This window comes from Anabrus simplex, chromosome 8 (assembly GCF_040414725.1).
Source record: "Anabrus simplex isolate iqAnaSimp1 chromosome 8, ASM4041472v1, whole genome shotgun sequence".
NCBI lineage: Eukaryota > Metazoa > Arthropoda > Insecta > Orthoptera > Tettigoniidae > Anabrus > Anabrus simplex.
In genome coordinates, this window is record NC_090272.1 from 35918207 (window position 1) to 35931161 (window position 12955).

The following is a 12955-nucleotide window of genomic DNA, read 5'->3' on the forward strand; positions in this document are numbered from 1 at the left end:
TTTTGAGACAGTCACGAGACTTGTTCAATACACCAACTGGTCTGCAGTTTTAAATGGTCGCCTATTAGAAGCAAGCAAAACAGATCTCTTGTGGTCATTCGCACGTTTGAGAACAGAAAAAAATAACTTTAGCCCTTAACTCCCGCCACTCAGCGTTTGACTTGTTTCTAAATTTGCGCTGTGTCCGGTATGGTCTAGTGGCTAGGATACCTGGCTCTCACCCAGGAGGCTCGGGTTCGATTCCCGGTACCGGAAATTTTATTTTATCCATTCTTTGTTTATTTTAACACTTTTTCGGAGCAGAACAATTACTGTAACTTAGAACTCACGATGAGACCGTACTGAAAGTGAACTCTGAATATGTAATGTCAAATGTAGTGATTACATGGAACAGTCACGTGGTGAAAGGGGAAACTAGACTTGGATCTCCTTCGATTAGGTTCTCTTTCTTTTTCCAGTACGGTAGCTTCATTCATGGAAGAGCCGCAATGTGTCCTTGTTCTCTTATGATCAGTGTTTCTAAGGGGTTTTGCTCCTTGAGAAACGAGTAAGTACACAATGAACCTAATTTCAACAACTCAGTGGATCAGTGGAAGAGATCCCATGATCGTGGCTTCAACCCCAGCAACGGTATTCCTGTGTTTGTTAGATAGGTTTCCATTCGGCACTATATGTCGTACGAAAGATCCCCCAGCCACACATCGCGTTCCTCTGCCATCTGTTATTGCACAACGGAACGTCGAAACTGACATGACAGCAGACGAAAATACCTGAATGCGGTCACAGTTATGATTATGATGATTGCTACCGCATTTCTCTGAGTATCGGCTAACAATCTGAAAAGAGCTCAACTGTCATTTTTCTCACATTTGAAGTCTTCTTTATTTGATTCTCCAATTCCCTGAGGATTTCAAAAATACCTCCCCGGCGGGGAATCGAACCCCGGTCTCCCGCGTGACAGGCGGGGATACTGACCACTATACTACCGAGGATACAAAATTCTTCATCTCGTCTCATTTCTTTCCTTTATTCAGTTACAAGAGATGCGTATTAGTGCACCAACAACCACAATACCTTTATCTCAATATGTTAAAAATTCCTCCCCGGCGGGGAATCGAACCCCGGTCTCCCGCGTGACAGGCGGGGATACTGACCACTATACTACCGAGGACATCTGATCGTCGTAAATCTGAATTGTTTTCTTTAGCACTGCACATAATTCAACACCGTTCAAAACATGAGCCGTGAACAACTACTTGTGTTTTCTGCAACACATGACAGTTCAGTACTCACCTACATCGCCTCTGGTAGCTCAGTTGGTAGAGCGGTGGACTGTAGAGGAGAAAGTCATCAGACATCCATAGGTCGCTGGTTCAAATCCGGCCCGGAGGAGATATTTTACAATCAATTACCTCTTTCGGGAACATTACTTTACAGTGTCGTTCACATATCATTAATAACACACCGGTAACGTTATTTCCGCTAAGTTACATTACGTGAAATGTGTTACTGGTAGTTAGATTACTACGCTTGAGGATCAAACGACTTTGAGATTGTGAACTAGAAAACTTATGTACGGGTACTGACTAGGTCTTGAGAATCCAGTTCATCTTCAGGTTGAGTACTTGCCATATAACAAATTACCACAGTACGAGGATCTGATTAACCTTCTAATCAAGAACTACTCAGTACGAACTCTAAATACGGCAGGCAAAGGAACCGCATCGCAAGTGGTCGAGAACTGTCGAGAGACTTGCCAATTGCCCACGTCCCGCGATGTTGTTTAGTAATAAGGTTGCACAGTGGATGCATGCTTCTAAACTGGAACTATTTTCCCTACGCTATTAGCTATTCTTGTCTTCTCGGCACAATACGACCTTTCTTCCGCTCGCCATTTCATGCAATTCAAGGCCATGCGAACTTTCCCCGAGCTAGTCAGGATCAATGATCCATTTGGTTTCAAACAAAATGATAGCAGTTAAAAGAAATAAAATGTGGCCTAATGACTCCTCAGTATGGCGAATGCCGGTACAGTGTCTTATATTGTCCAAGACCGCACGCACCCTTCTCACATTCACCGCGCCACATCTCGTCGCCTGACGGACGTAGACAGGTCGTTGCCCCCTAGGAGGGTGAAAACGTGAAATCACATTCGGAGCAGTAGTAATCGGCCGGTTGCGCACGCGCGGTTTGCTGTACAGTACAGGCCTGTAGCTGTGTTGAGTTGATAGCTGCTGTCCATGTCCATGTCGAATAGATTTTCTACGCGCAGCCTAATCTTGCTTCAGAAATCTATTCCGGTACCGGGAATCGAACCCGAGCCTCCTGGGTGAAAGCCAGGTATCCTAGCCACTAGACCATACCGGAGACGACGGCTATGTTTTGAGACAGTCACGAGACTTGTTCAATACACCAACTGGTCTGCAGTTTTAAATGGTCGCCTATTAGAAGCAAGCAAAACAGATCTCTTGTGGTCATTCGCACGTTTGAGAAGAGAAAAAATAACTTTAGCCCTTAACTCCCGCCACTCAGCGTTTGACTTGTTTCTAAATTTGCGCTGTGTCCGGTATGGTCTAGTGGCTAGGATACCTGGCTCTCACCCAGGAGGCTCGGGTTCGTTTCCCGGTACCGGAAATTTTATTTTATCCATTCTTTGTTTATTTTAACACTTTTTCGGAGCAGAACAATTACTGTAACTTAGAACTCACGATGAGACCGTACTGAAAGTGAACTCTGAATATGTAATGTCAAATGTAGTGATTACATGGAACAGTCACGTGGTGAAAGGGGAAACTAGACTTGGATCTCCTTCGATTAGGTTCTCTTTCTTTTTCCAGTACGGTAGCTTCATTCATGGAAGAGCCGCAATGTGTCCTTGTTCTCTTATGATCAGTGTTTCTAAGGGGTTTTGCTCCTTGAGAAACGAGTAAGTACACAATGAACCTAATTTCAACAACTCAGTGGATCAGTGGAAGAGATCCCATGATCGTGGCTTCAACCCCAGCAACGGTATTCCTGTGTTTGTTAGATAGGTTTCCATTCGGCACTATATGTCGTACGAAAGATCCCCCAGCCACACATCGCGTTCCTCTGCCATCTGTTATTGCACAACGGAACGTCGAAACTGACATGACAGCAGACGAAAATACCTGAATGCGGTCACAGTTATGATTATGATGATTGCTACCGCATTTCTCTGAGTATCGGCTAACAATCTGAAAAGAGCTCAACTGTCATTTTTCTCACATTTGAAGTCTTCTTTATTTGATTCTCCAATTCCCTGAGGATTTCAAAAATACCTCCCCGGCGGGGAATCGAACCCCGGTCTCCCGCGTGACAGGCGGGGATACTGACCACCATACTACCGAGGATACAAAATTCTTCATCTCGTCTCATTTCTTTCCTTTATTCAGTTACAAGAGATGCGTATTAGTGCACCAACAACCACAATTCCTTTATCTCAATATGTTAAAAATTCCTCCCCGGCGGGGAATCGAACCCCGGTCTCCCGCGTGACAGGCGGGGATACTGACCACTATACTACCGAGGACATCTGATCGTCGTAAATCTGAATTGTTTTCTTTAGCACTGCACATAATTCAACACCGTTCAAAACATGAGCCGTGAACAACTACTTGTGTTTTCTGCAACACATGACAGTTCAGTACTCACCTACATCGCCTCTGGTAGCTCAGTTGGTAGAGCGGTGGACTGTAGAGGAGAAAGTCATCAGACATCCATAGGTCGCTGGTTCAAATCCGGCCCGGAGGAGATATTTTACAATCAATTACCTCTTTCGGGAACATTACTTTACAGTGTCGTTCACATATCATTAATAACACACCGGTAACGTTATTTCCGCTAAGTTACATTACGTGAAATGTGTTACTGGTAGTTAGATTACTACGCTTGAGGATCAAACGACTTTGAGATTGTGAACTAGAAAACTTATGTACGGGTACTGACTAGGTCTTGAGAATCCAGTTCATCTTCAGGTTGAGTACTTGCCATATAACAAATTACCACAGTACGAGGATCTGATTAACCTTCTAATCAAGAACTACTCAGTACGAACTCTAAATACGGCAGGCAAAGGAACCGCATCGCAAGTGGTCGAGAACTGTCGAGAGACTTGCCAATTGCCCACGTCCCGCGATGTTGTTTAGTAATAAGGTTGCACAGTGGATGCATGCTTCTAAACTGGAACTATTTTCCCTACGCTATTAGCTATTCTTGTCTTCTCGGCACAATACGACCTTTCTTCCGCTCGCCATTTCATGCAATTCAAGGCCATGCGAACTTTCCCCGAGCTAGTCAGGATCAATGATCCATTTGGTTTCAAACAAAATGATAGCAGTTAAAAGAAATAAAATGTGGCCTAATGACTCCTCAGTATGGCGAATGCCGGTACAGTGTCTTATATTGTCCAAGACCGCACGCACCCTTCTCACATTCACCGCGCCACATCTCGTCGCCTGACGGACGTAGACAGGTCGTTGCCCCCTAGGAGGGTGAAAACGTGAAATCACATTCGGAGCAGTAGTAATCGGCCGGTTGCGCACGCGCGGTTTGCTGTACAGTACAGGCCTGTAGCTGTGTTGAGTTGATAGCTGCTGTCCATGTCCACGTCGAATAGATTTTCTACGCGCAGCCTAATCTTGCTTCAAAAATCTATTCCGGTACCGGGAATCGAACCCGAGCCTCCTGGGTGAAAGCCAGGTATCCTAGCCACTAGACCATACCGGAGACGACGGCTATGTTTTGAGACAGTCACGAGACTTGTTCAATACACCAACTGGTCTGCAGTTTTAAATGGTCGCCTATTAGAAGCAAGCAAAACAGATCTCTTGTGGTCATTCGCACGTTTGAGAAGAGAAAAAATAACTTTAGCCCTTAACTCCCGCCACTCAGCGTTTGACTTGTTTCTAAATTTGCGCTGTGTCCGGTATGGTCTAGTGGCTAGGATACCTGGCTCTCACCCAGGAGGCTCGGGTTCGATTCCCGGTACCGGAAATTTTATTTTATCCATTCTTTGTTTATTTTAACACTTTTTCGGAGCAGAACAATGACTGTAACTTAGAACTCACGATGAGACCGTACTGAAAGTGAACTCTGAATATGTAATGTCAAATGTAGTGATTACATGGAACAGTCACGTGGTGAAAGGGGAAACTAGACTTGGATCTCCTTCGATTAGGTTCTCTTTCTTTTTCCAGTACGGTAGCTTCATTCATGGAAGAGCCGCAATGTGTCCTTGTTCTCTTATGATCAGTGTTTCTAAGGGGTTTTGCTCCTTGAGAAACGAGTAAGTACACAATGAACCTAATTTCAACAACTCAGTGGATCAGTGGAAGAGATCCCATGATCGTGGCTTCAACCCCAGCAACGGTATTCCTGTGTTTGTTAGATAGGTTTCCATTCGGCACTATATGTCGTACGAAAGATCCCCCAGCCACACATCGCGTTCCTCTGCCATCTGTTATTGCACAACGGAACGTCGAAACTGACATGACAGCAGACGAAAATACCTGAATGCGGTCACAGTTATGATTATGATGATTGCTACCGCATTTCTCTGAGTATCGGCTAACAATCTGAAAAGAGCTCAACTGTCATTTTTCTCACATTTGAAGTCTTCTTTATTTGATTCTCCAATTCCCTGAGGATTTCAAAAATACCTCCCCGGCGGGGAATCGAACCCCGGTCTCCCGCGTGACAGGCGGGGATACTGACCACTATACTACCGAGGATACAAAATTCTTCATCTCGTCTCATTTCTTTCCTTTATTCAGTTACAAGAGATGCGTATTAGTGCACCAACAACCACAATTCCTTTATCTCAATATGTTAAAAATTCCTCCCCGGCGGGGAATCGAACCCCGGTCTCCCGCGTGACAGGCGGGGATACTGACCACTATACTACCGAGGACATCTGATCGTCGTAAATCTGAATTGTTTTCTTTAGCACTGCACATGATTCAACACCGTTCAAAACATGAGCCGTGAACAACTACTTGTGTTTTCTGCAACACATGACAGTTCAGTACTCACCTACATCGCCTCTGGTAGCTCAGTTGGTAGAGCGGTGGACTGTAGAGGAGAAAGTCATCAGACATCCATAGGTCGCTGGTTCAAATCCGGCCCGGAGGAGATATTTTACAATCAATTACCTCTTTCGGGAACATTACTTTACAGTGTCGTTCACATATCATTAATAACACACCGGTAACGTTATTTCCGCTAAGTTACATTACGTGAAATGTGTTACTGGTAGTTAGATTACTACGCTTGAGGATCAAACGACTTTGAGATTGTGAACTAGAAAACTTATGTACGGGTACTGACTAGGTCTTGAGAATCCAGTTCATCTTCAGGTTGAGTACTTGCCATATAACAAATTACCACAGTATGAGGATCTGATTAACCCTTCTAATCAAGAACTACTCAGTACGAACTCTAAATACGGCAGGCAAAGGAACCGCATCGCAAGTGGTCGAGAACTGTCGAGAGACTTGCCAATTGCCCACGTCCCGCGATGTTGTTTAGTAATAAGGTTGCACAGTGGATGCATGCTTCTAAACTGGAACTATTTTCCCTACGCTATTAGCTATTCTTGTCTTCTCGGCACAATACGACCTTTCTTCCGCTCGCCATTTCATGCAATTCAAGGCCATGCGAACTTTCCCCGAGCTAGTCAGGATCAATGATCCATTTGGTTTCAAACAAAATGATAGCAGTTAAAAGAAATAAAATGTGGCCTAATGACTCCTCAGTATGGCGAATGCCGGTACAGTGTCTTATATTGTCCAAGACCGCACGCACCCTTCTCACATTCACCGCGCCACATCTCGTCGCCTGACGGACGTAGACAGGTCGTTGCCCCCTAGGAGGGTGAAAACGTGAAATCACATTCGGAGCAGTAGTAATCGGCCGGTTGCGCACGCGCGGTTTGCTGTACAGTACAGGCCTGTAGCTGTGTTGAGTTGATAGCTGCTGTCCATGTCCATGTCGAATAGATTTTCTATGCGCAGCCTAATCTTGCTTCAAAAATCTATTCCGGTACCGGGAATCGAACCCGAGCCTCCTGGGTGAAAGCCAGGTATCCTAGCCACTAGACCATACCGGAGACGACGGCTATGTTTTGAGACAGTCACGAGACTTGTTCAATACACCAACTGGTCTGCAGTTTTAAATGGTCGCCTATTAGAAGCAAGCAAAACAGATCTCTTGTGGTCATTCGCACGTTTGAGAAGAGAAAAAATAACTTTAGCCCTTAACTCCCGCCACTCAGCGTTTGACTTGTTTCTAAATTTGCGCTGTGTCCGGTATGGTCTAGTGGCTAGGATACCTGGCTCTCACCCAGGAGGCTCGGGTTCGATTCCCGGTACCGGAAATTTTATTTTATCCATTCTTTGTTTATTTTAACACTTTTTCGGAGCAGAACAATTACTGTAACTTAGAACTCACGATGAGACCGTACTGAAAGTGAACTCTGAATATGTAATGTCAAATGTAGTGATTACATGGAACAGTCACGTGGTGAAAGGGGAAACTAGACTTGGATCTCCTTCGATTAGGTTCTCTTTCTTTTTCCAGTACGGTAGCTTCATTCATGGAAGAGCCGCAATGTGTCCTTGTTCTCTTATGATCAGTGTTTCTAAGGGGTTTTGCTCCTTGAGAAACGAGTAAGTACACAATGAACCTAATTTCAACAACTCAGTGGATCAGTGGAAGAGATCCCATGATCGTGGCTTCAACCCCAGCAACGGTATTCCTGTGTTTGTTAGATAGGTTTCCATTCGGCACTATATGTCGTACGAAAGATCCCCCAGCCACACATCGCGTTCCTCTGCCATCTGTTATTGCACAACGGAACGTCGAAACTGACATGACAGCAGACGAAAATACCTGAATGCGGTCACAGTTATGATTATGATGATTGCTACCGCATTTCTCTGAGTATCGGCTAACAATCTGAAAAGAGCTCAACTGTCATTTTTCTCACATTTGAAGTCTTCTTTATTTGATTCTCCAATTCCCTGAGGATTTCAAAAATACCTCCCCGGCGGGGAATCGAACCCCGGTCTCCCGCGTGACAGGCGGGGATACTGACCACTATACTACCGAGGATACAAAATTCTTCATCTCGTCTCATTTCTTTCCTTTATTCAGTTACAAGAGATGCGTATTAGTGCACCAACAACCACAATTCCTTTATCTCAATATGTTAAAAATTCCTCCCCGGCGGGGAATCGAACCCCGGTCTCCCGCGTGACAGGCGGGGATACTGACCACTATACTACCGAGGACATCTGATCGTCGTAAATCTGAATTGTTTTCTTTAGCACTGCACATAATTCAACACCGTTCAAAACATGAGCCGTGAACAACTACTTGTGTTTTCTGCAACACATGACAGTTCAGTACTCACCTACATCGCCTCTGGTAGCTCAGTTGGTAGAGCGGTGGACTGTAGAGGAGAAAGTCATCAGACATCCATAGGTCGCTGGTTCAAATCCGGCCCGGAGGAGATATTTTACAATCAATTACCTCTTTCGGGAACATTACTTTACAGTGTCGTTCACATATCATTAATAACACACCGGTAACGTTATTTCCGCTAAGTTACATTACGTGAAATGTGTTACTGGTAGTTAGATTACTACGCTTGAGGATCAAACGACTTTGAGATTGTGAACTAGAAAACTTATGTACGGGTACTGACTAGGTCTTGAGAATCCAGTTCATCTTCAGGTTGAGTACTTGCCATATAACAAATTACCACAGTATGAGGATCTGATTAACCTTCTAATCAAGAACTACTCAGTACGAACTCTAAATACGGCAGGCAAAGGAACCGCATCGCAAGTGGTCGAGAACTGTCGAGAGACTTGCCAATTGCCCACGTCCCGCGATGTTGTTTAGTAATAAGGTTGCACAGTGGATGCATGCTTCTAAACTGGAACTATTTTCCCTACGCTATTAGCTATTCTTGTCTTCTCGGCACAATACGACCTTTCTTCCGCTCGCCATTTCATGCAATTCAAGGCCATGCGAACTTTCCCCGAGCTAGTCAGGATCAATGATCCATTTGGTTTCAAACAAAATGATAGCAGTTAAAAGAAATAAAATGTGGCCTAATGACTCCTCAGTATGGCGAATGCCGGTACAGTGTCTTATATTGTCCAAGACCGCACGCACCCTTCTCACATTCACCGCGCCACATCTCGTCGCCTGACGGACGTAGACAGGTCGTTGCCCCCTAGGAGGGTGAAAACGTGAAATCACATTCGGAGCAGTAGTAATCGGCCGGTTGCGCACGCGCGGTTTGCTGTACAGTACAGGCCTGTAGCTGTGTTGAGTTGATAGCTGCTGTCCATGTCCATGTCGAATAGATTTTCTACGCGCAGCCTAATCTTGCTTCAAAAATCTATTCCGGTACCGGGAATCGAACCCGAGCCTCCTGGGTGAAAGCCAGGTATCCTAGCCACTAGACCATACCGGAGACGACGGCTATGTTTTGAGACAGTCACGAGACTTGTTCAATACACCAACTGGTCTGCAGTTTTAAATGGTCGCCTATTAGAAGCAAGCAAAACAGATCTCTTGTGGTCATTCGCACGTTTGAGAACAGAAAAAAATAACTTTAGCCCTTAACTCCCGCCACTCAGCGTTTGACTTGTTTCTAAATTTGCGCTGTGTCCGGTATGGTCTAGTGGCTAGGATACCTGGCTCTCACCCAGGAGGCTCGGGTTCGATTCCCGGTACCGGAAATTTTATTTTATCCATTCTTTGTTTATTTTAACACTTTTTCGGAGCAGAACAATTACTGTAACTTAGAACTCACGATGAGACCGTACTGAAAGTGAACTCTGAATATGTAATGTCAAATGTAGTGATTACATGGAACAGTCACGTGGTGAAAGGGGAAACTAGACTTGGATCTCCTTCGATTAGGTTCTCTTTCTTTTTCCAGTACGGTAGCTTCATTCATGGAAGAGCCGCAATGTGTCCTTGTTCTCTTATGATCAGTGTTTCTAAGGGGTTTTGCTCCTTGAGAAACGAGTAAGTACACAATGAACCTAATTTCAACAACTCAGTGGATCAGTGGAAGAGATCCCATGATCGTGGCTTCAACCCCAGCAACGGTATTCCTGTGTTTGTTAGATAGGTTTCCATTCGGCACTATATGTCGTACGAAAGATCCCCCAGCCACACATCGCGTTCCTCTGCCATCTGTTATTGCACAACGGAACGTCGAAACTGACATGACAGCAGACGAAAATACCTGAATGCGGTCACAGTTATGATTATGATGATTGCTACCGCATTTCTCTGAGTATCGGCTAACAATCTGAAAAGAGCTCAACTGTCATTTTTCTCACATTTGAAGTCTTCTTTATTTGATTCTCCAATTCCCTGAGGATTTCAAAAATACCTCCCCGGCGGGGAATCGAACCCCGGTCTCCCGCGTGACAGGCGGGGATACTGACCACTATACTACCGAGGATACAAAATTCTTCATCTCGTCTCATTTCTTTCCTTTATTCAGTTACAAGAGATGCGTATTAGTGCACCAACAACCACAATTCCTTTATCTCAATATGTTAAAAATTCCTCCCCGGCGGGGAATCGAACCCCGGTCTCCCGCGTGACAGGCGGGGATACTGACCACTATACTACCGAGGACATCTGATCGTCGTAAATCTGAATTGTTTTCTTTAGCACTGCACATAATTCAACACCGTTCAAAACATGAGCCGTGAACAACTACTTGTGTTTTCTGCAACACATGACAGTTCAGTACTCACCTACATCGCCTCTGGTAGCTCAGTTGGTAGAGCGGTGGACTGTAGAGGAGAAAGTCATCAGACATCCATAGGTCGCTGGTTCAAATCCGGCCCGGAGGAGATATTTTACAATCAATTACCTCTTTCGGGAACATTACTTTACAGTGTCGTTCACATATCATTAATAACACACCGGTAACGTTATTTCCGCTAAGTTACATTACGTGAAATGTGTTACTGGTAGTTAGATTACTACGCTTGAGGATCAAACGACTTTGAGATTGTGAACTAGAAAACTTATGTACGGGTACTGACTAGGTCTTGAGAATCCAGTTCATCTTCAGGTTGAGTACTTGCCATATAACAAATTACCACAGTATGAGGATCTGATTAACCTTCTAATCAAGAACTACTCAGTACGAACTCTAAATACGGCAGGCAAAGGAACCGCATCGCAAGTGGTCGAGAACTGTCGAGAGACTTGCCAATTGCCCACGTCCCGCGATGTTGTTTAGTAATAAGGTTGCACAGTGGATGCATGCTTCTAAACTGGAACTATTTTCCCTACGCTATTAGCTATTCTTGTCTTCTCGGCACAATACGACCTTTCTTCCGCTCGCCATTTCATGCAATTCAAGGCCATGCGAACTTTCCCCGAGCTAGTCAGGATCAATGATCCATTTGGTTTCAAACAAAATGATAGCAGTTAAAAGAAATAAAATGTGGCCTAATGACTCCTCAGTATGGCGAATGCCGGTACAGTGTCTTATATTGTCCAAGACCGCACGCACCCTTCTCACATTCACCGCGCCACATCTCGTCGCCTGACGGACGTAGACAGGTCGTTGCCCCCTAGGAGGGTGAAAACGTGAAATCACATTCGGAGCAGTAGTAATCGGCCGGTTGCGCACGCGCGGTTTGCTGTACAGTACAGGCCTGTAGCTGTGTTGAGTTGATAGCTGCTGTCCATGTCCATGTCGAATAGATTTTCTACGCGCAGCCTAATCTTGCTTCAAAAATCTACTCCGGTACCGGGAATCGAACCCGAGCCTCCTGGGCGAAAGCCAGGTATCCTAGCCACTAGACCATACCGGAGACGACGGCTATGTTTTGAGACAGTCACGAGACTTGTTCAATACACCAACTGGTCTGCAGTTTTAAATGGTCGCCTATTAGAAGCAAGCAAAACAGATCTCTTGTGGTCATTCGCACGTTTGAGAAGAGAAAAAATAACTTTAGCCCTTAACTCCCGCCACTCAGCGTTTGACTTGTTTCTAAATTTGCGCTGTGTCCGGTATGGTCTAGTGGCTAGGATACCTGGCTCTCACCCAGGAGGCTCGGGTTCGATTCCCGGTACCGGAAATTTTATTTTATCCATTCTTTGTTTATTTTAACACTTTTTCGGAGCAGAACAATTACTGTAACTTAGAACTCACGATGAGACCGTACTGAAAGTGAACTCTGAATATGTAATGTCAAATGTAGTGATTACATGGAACAGTCACGTGGTGAAAGGGGAAACTAGACTTGGATCTCCTTCGATTAGGTTCTCTTTCTTTTTCCAGTACGGTAGCTTCATTCATGGAAGAGCCGCAATGTGTCCTTGTTCTCTTATGATCAGTGTTTCTAAGGGGTTTTGCTCCTTGAGAAACGAGTAAGTACACAATGAACCTAATTTCAACAACTCAGTGGATCAGTGGAAGAGATCCCATGATCGTGGCTTCAACCCCAGCAACGGTATTCCTGTGTTTGTTAGATAGGTTTCCATTCGGCACTATATGTCGTACGAAAGATCCCCCAGCCACACATCGCGTTCCTCTGCCATCTGTTATTGCACAACGGAACGTCGAAACTGACATGACAGCAGACGAAAATACCTGAATGCGGTCACAGTTATGATTATGATGATTGCTACCGCATTTCTCTGAGTATCGGCTAACAATCTGAAAAGAGCTCAACTGTCATTTTTCTCACATTTGAAGTCTTCTTTATTTGATTCTCCAATTCCCTGAGGATTTCAAAAATACCTCCCCGGCGGGGAATCGAACCCCGGTCTCCCGCGTGACAGGCGGGGATACTGACCACTATACTACCGAGGATACAAAATTCTTCATCTCGTCTCATTTCTTTCCTTTATTCAGTTACAAGAGATGCGTATTAGTGCA

At 44.8% G+C, this 12955-nt stretch overlaps 27 non-coding genes across 27 annotated transcripts; 11 read left to right on the top strand and 16 right to left on the bottom strand.

Moving 5' to 3' along the window:
• The first annotated feature begins 183 nt into the window (after nucleotides 1-183).
• TRNAE-CUC (transfer RNA glutamic acid (anticodon CUC)) lies at nucleotides 184-255 on the top strand. Its single transcript has one exon. It is a non-coding gene; the product is annotated as a tRNA-Glu (tRNA).
• A 665-nt stretch (nucleotides 256-920) lies between these two features.
• TRNAD-GUC (transfer RNA aspartic acid (anticodon GUC)) lies at nucleotides 921-992 on the bottom strand. The gene has a single exon. It is a non-coding gene; the product is annotated as a tRNA-Asp (tRNA).
• Nucleotides 993-1099: 107 nt separating this feature from the next.
• On the bottom strand, nucleotides 1100-1171 carry TRNAD-GUC (transfer RNA aspartic acid (anticodon GUC)). The gene has a single exon. It is a non-coding gene; the product is annotated as a tRNA-Asp (tRNA).
• Nucleotides 1172-1301: 130 nt separating this feature from the next.
• TRNAY-GUA (transfer RNA tyrosine (anticodon GUA)) lies at nucleotides 1302-1392 on the top strand. The gene is given in 2 exon segments: nucleotides 1302-1338; nucleotides 1357-1392. It is a non-coding gene; the product is annotated as a tRNA-Tyr (tRNA).
• A 903-nt stretch (nucleotides 1393-2295) lies between these two features.
• TRNAE-UUC (transfer RNA glutamic acid (anticodon UUC)) lies at nucleotides 2296-2367 on the bottom strand. Its single transcript has one exon. It is a non-coding gene; the product is annotated as a tRNA-Glu (tRNA).
• A 195-nt stretch (nucleotides 2368-2562) lies between these two features.
• Nucleotides 2563-2634, top strand: TRNAE-CUC (transfer RNA glutamic acid (anticodon CUC)). Its single transcript has one exon. It is a non-coding gene; the product is annotated as a tRNA-Glu (tRNA).
• A 665-nt stretch (nucleotides 2635-3299) lies between these two features.
• Nucleotides 3300-3371, bottom strand: TRNAD-GUC (transfer RNA aspartic acid (anticodon GUC)). Its single transcript has one exon. It is a non-coding gene; the product is annotated as a tRNA-Asp (tRNA).
• A 107-nt stretch (nucleotides 3372-3478) lies between these two features.
• TRNAD-GUC (transfer RNA aspartic acid (anticodon GUC)) lies at nucleotides 3479-3550 on the bottom strand. Its single transcript has one exon. It is a non-coding gene; the product is annotated as a tRNA-Asp (tRNA).
• A 130-nt stretch (nucleotides 3551-3680) lies between these two features.
• On the top strand, nucleotides 3681-3771 carry TRNAY-GUA (transfer RNA tyrosine (anticodon GUA)). The gene is given in 2 exon segments: nucleotides 3681-3717; nucleotides 3736-3771. It is a non-coding gene; the product is annotated as a tRNA-Tyr (tRNA).
• Nucleotides 3772-4674: 903 nt separating this feature from the next.
• On the bottom strand, nucleotides 4675-4746 carry TRNAE-UUC (transfer RNA glutamic acid (anticodon UUC)). Its single transcript has one exon. It is a non-coding gene; the product is annotated as a tRNA-Glu (tRNA).
• Nucleotides 4747-4941: 195 nt separating this feature from the next.
• Nucleotides 4942-5013, top strand: TRNAE-CUC (transfer RNA glutamic acid (anticodon CUC)). Its single transcript has one exon. It is a non-coding gene; the product is annotated as a tRNA-Glu (tRNA).
• A 665-nt stretch (nucleotides 5014-5678) lies between these two features.
• Nucleotides 5679-5750, bottom strand: TRNAD-GUC (transfer RNA aspartic acid (anticodon GUC)). Its single transcript has one exon. It is a non-coding gene; the product is annotated as a tRNA-Asp (tRNA).
• A 107-nt stretch (nucleotides 5751-5857) lies between these two features.
• Nucleotides 5858-5929, bottom strand: TRNAD-GUC (transfer RNA aspartic acid (anticodon GUC)). Its single transcript has one exon. It is a non-coding gene; the product is annotated as a tRNA-Asp (tRNA).
• Nucleotides 5930-6059: 130 nt separating this feature from the next.
• On the top strand, nucleotides 6060-6150 carry TRNAY-GUA (transfer RNA tyrosine (anticodon GUA)). Its single transcript is given in 2 exon segments — nucleotides 6060-6096; nucleotides 6115-6150. It is a non-coding gene; the product is annotated as a tRNA-Tyr (tRNA).
• A 904-nt stretch (nucleotides 6151-7054) lies between these two features.
• TRNAE-UUC (transfer RNA glutamic acid (anticodon UUC)) lies at nucleotides 7055-7126 on the bottom strand. Its single transcript has one exon. It is a non-coding gene; the product is annotated as a tRNA-Glu (tRNA).
• Nucleotides 7127-7321: 195 nt separating this feature from the next.
• Nucleotides 7322-7393, top strand: TRNAE-CUC (transfer RNA glutamic acid (anticodon CUC)). The gene has a single exon. It is a non-coding gene; the product is annotated as a tRNA-Glu (tRNA).
• A 665-nt stretch (nucleotides 7394-8058) lies between these two features.
• On the bottom strand, nucleotides 8059-8130 carry TRNAD-GUC (transfer RNA aspartic acid (anticodon GUC)). Its single transcript has one exon. It is a non-coding gene; the product is annotated as a tRNA-Asp (tRNA).
• A 107-nt stretch (nucleotides 8131-8237) lies between these two features.
• TRNAD-GUC (transfer RNA aspartic acid (anticodon GUC)) lies at nucleotides 8238-8309 on the bottom strand. The gene has a single exon. It is a non-coding gene; the product is annotated as a tRNA-Asp (tRNA).
• Nucleotides 8310-8439: 130 nt separating this feature from the next.
• Nucleotides 8440-8530, top strand: TRNAY-GUA (transfer RNA tyrosine (anticodon GUA)). Its single transcript is given in 2 exon segments — nucleotides 8440-8476; nucleotides 8495-8530. It is a non-coding gene; the product is annotated as a tRNA-Tyr (tRNA).
• A 903-nt stretch (nucleotides 8531-9433) lies between these two features.
• On the bottom strand, nucleotides 9434-9505 carry TRNAE-UUC (transfer RNA glutamic acid (anticodon UUC)). The gene has a single exon. It is a non-coding gene; the product is annotated as a tRNA-Glu (tRNA).
• Nucleotides 9506-9701: 196 nt separating this feature from the next.
• TRNAE-CUC (transfer RNA glutamic acid (anticodon CUC)) lies at nucleotides 9702-9773 on the top strand. The gene has a single exon. It is a non-coding gene; the product is annotated as a tRNA-Glu (tRNA).
• Nucleotides 9774-10438: 665 nt separating this feature from the next.
• TRNAD-GUC (transfer RNA aspartic acid (anticodon GUC)) lies at nucleotides 10439-10510 on the bottom strand. The gene has a single exon. It is a non-coding gene; the product is annotated as a tRNA-Asp (tRNA).
• Nucleotides 10511-10617: 107 nt separating this feature from the next.
• Nucleotides 10618-10689, bottom strand: TRNAD-GUC (transfer RNA aspartic acid (anticodon GUC)). Its single transcript has one exon. It is a non-coding gene; the product is annotated as a tRNA-Asp (tRNA).
• A 130-nt stretch (nucleotides 10690-10819) lies between these two features.
• TRNAY-GUA (transfer RNA tyrosine (anticodon GUA)) lies at nucleotides 10820-10910 on the top strand. Its single transcript is given in 2 exon segments — nucleotides 10820-10856; nucleotides 10875-10910. It is a non-coding gene; the product is annotated as a tRNA-Tyr (tRNA).
• Nucleotides 10911-11813: 903 nt separating this feature from the next.
• TRNAE-UUC (transfer RNA glutamic acid (anticodon UUC)) lies at nucleotides 11814-11885 on the bottom strand. Its single transcript has one exon. It is a non-coding gene; the product is annotated as a tRNA-Glu (tRNA).
• A 195-nt stretch (nucleotides 11886-12080) lies between these two features.
• TRNAE-CUC (transfer RNA glutamic acid (anticodon CUC)) lies at nucleotides 12081-12152 on the top strand. The gene has a single exon. It is a non-coding gene; the product is annotated as a tRNA-Glu (tRNA).
• Nucleotides 12153-12817: 665 nt separating this feature from the next.
• Nucleotides 12818-12889, bottom strand: TRNAD-GUC (transfer RNA aspartic acid (anticodon GUC)). Its single transcript has one exon. It is a non-coding gene; the product is annotated as a tRNA-Asp (tRNA).
• Between the last annotated feature and the right edge of the window lie 66 nt (nucleotides 12890-12955).